At 24.8% G+C, this 2,320-nt stretch overlaps 1 long non-coding RNA gene across 1 annotated transcript; it reads left to right on the top strand.

The window, feature by feature from the left end:
* The first annotated feature begins 25 nt into the window (after window positions 1-25).
* On the top strand, window positions 26-1,121 carry LOC136080680 (uncharacterized). The gene is made up of 3 exons (XR_010638594.1): window positions 26-117; window positions 636-672; window positions 873-1,121. It is a non-coding gene; the product is annotated as an uncharacterized LOC136080680 (long non-coding RNA).
* Window positions 1,122-2,320: the final 1,199 nt, after the last annotated feature.

Below are 2,320 nucleotides of genomic sequence, written 5' to 3'. Positions count from 1 at the left end.
TCATAAACTGTTTTTTTTTTCTTTTAGACAATTGTCTAGTTTTTTTTAAAATTGCTCAAGGATGTTGCATTTACAGCGCCATCTGGGAGGGAGTTCCATTTGTTGACTACTCATAAGGTGAAAAAGTTTTGACAAGAAGCTAAACAAGAATAAGTTTTTTTTATAGTTTAAATGAATACCCTATTGTAATAGAATTTATATTTGTTTTTGGAAAGATTGTTTGACAGTTGTAGCAGTTGTTTAGCCATTTATAGACATTATCAAATATCCCCGGATCTGTATCTTATGGTTGTCAATTTTTAGTAGTCTTTGAATTTTTAGTAAGACTTTGCAATCCATGAACTAATTTTGATGCTCTTATGAGTATATTTTCAATTTGTTGTTTGTATTTAAGTAGACAGTGGGTTATATACAGTTAATTTATTCGTATAAAATGATTTTTTGATTCAAGGTTTATATGAAATATATTGTAATGTTTGTAAGGTAACATAAAAATAACTGATGTAGGACATAAAAACGTTTTTGTGAGTATTATTCTTTGCCTAACCTTTTCTATTACTTATTTAACCAAATTTTTAAATGTTTATTCAACTTTATTGTAGTCAAACAGTTTTTATATATATTGTTTTTTATAGGTGTTAATCATATTAGGAGCTTGTCAGCAGAGTAAAAGTGAGTTTTGTTTTATTATAAATAAAAATAATTTAAGGAAATTCCAAATTTAAACAACTAACATTGTTATTTAGGTGTCAATGTTTTTTTTGTTTGTTTACAGTTACTCAAAAATGAAATTTTCTTTTTTTATAAAATAAATTAGTTTGTTATAATAATGATAGTTAAATCATATATATATATATATTTTTTTGTAATAGTTGTCATAAATGAGTCTTTATCATATTTATTAAAATGTCCCGATGAATCTTTGATAAAAATTGAAAGTGCTATATATGGCAAAGTTGGCAATATAAGCACATGCTCCAAAACTGTCACAAATGTTGTTCAAAATTTGTGTAATGGAAATAATAGTTGTTTAATTTTATCAAATAATGTTGTATTTGGTGGTGATCCATGTCCAAATTATCCAAAGTGTACTATTGTTGACTATAATTGTTATTTGCAAAGTAAGTTGTGCAAATTTTTAAATAAAAGCTAATTAATAAACTGCATAAGTTACAATATATATATATATATATATATATATATATATATATATATATATATATATATATATATATATATATATATATATATATATATATATATATATATATATATATATATATATATATATATATATAAAATTTGGAACCTCCAACTCCTTTTCATTTTTGAGATATTCAGGATTCACTTTTCTTATTTATGCTGACTCAGCATTTTTTGCAAAATGTTTTTTAAATGCACTTTAATATGCACAGCAATATTTTATGAACAAATTGAGGTATCATCCTGAAATTTTGTACATAGACAATCTTTCATATGACTGATACAAAATTATATTTTGTATCAGTCATGTGAAAGATTGAGAGGTAATTATAAACTTATACTTTATTTTTATATTGTGCCTGGGGTAGACTTCAAGTTTTGGGAGGGGGAGGGGAGTCACTTTTCCTTCTCCGCCTCAAAAAAAAAAATGTTATTAATATTTTCCAAATTAAATTAAAAATATTATGCTTTTATGGCCTTATGGAGCAATAATTAGAAATAATAAATTTTTTTTATTGAAGCTAATTTTTTTGTAACAGAACAATGTTTTTTTAAGTATAAAAACTTTATTAAGCTGTAATCCAAATGCATTAATGAAAATTAATGAAACATTATTTGTAAAAGGCTATCTTTATAAAAGGCATTTTTTTTGTCTTTTACAAATAAGTCCTTTTATTTCCTCATTATTATATTATAGCTTCTGATTTCATTCTCTAAATATTTTTCCTGCAGGATTTTTATATTTACATAACTACTGAGTATAAATAAAGAATTAGAATCAAATGATCAATGCTATTACAGGATTGAGTCTGAATATGAACAATGTACATCTCTCAATAAAAGTCTTGAATCTTTAGGTGTGTCACCTATTAAGCTTAAATCAGTGGCAAAACACCAACTGTTACCAGCTGCCAAAAAAAAATTGATCAAATAACTAAAGCAACAACAAAATAAATAAAGCTTATATTATTGATCCTATGATTCAGGCCTTGGTGGGAAGCGAAAGCTAAAGCTCCAAGCAGAAATGATGAAGACCTTAAAAAATTATATTTTTTCAAAAGCAACATGACTTCACAAATAAGAGAACAATTTTAAAGAAGGTAAAACAGTTTATGGG

Source organism: Hydra vulgaris, chromosome 05, assembly GCF_038396675.1.
Source record: "Hydra vulgaris chromosome 05, alternate assembly HydraT2T_AEP".
Classification (NCBI taxonomy): Eukaryota; Metazoa; Cnidaria; class Hydrozoa; order Anthoathecata; family Hydridae; genus Hydra; species Hydra vulgaris.
The sequence above is the reverse complement of the archived record's forward strand: the minus strand, read 5'-3'. Positions and strand labels throughout refer to the sequence as shown.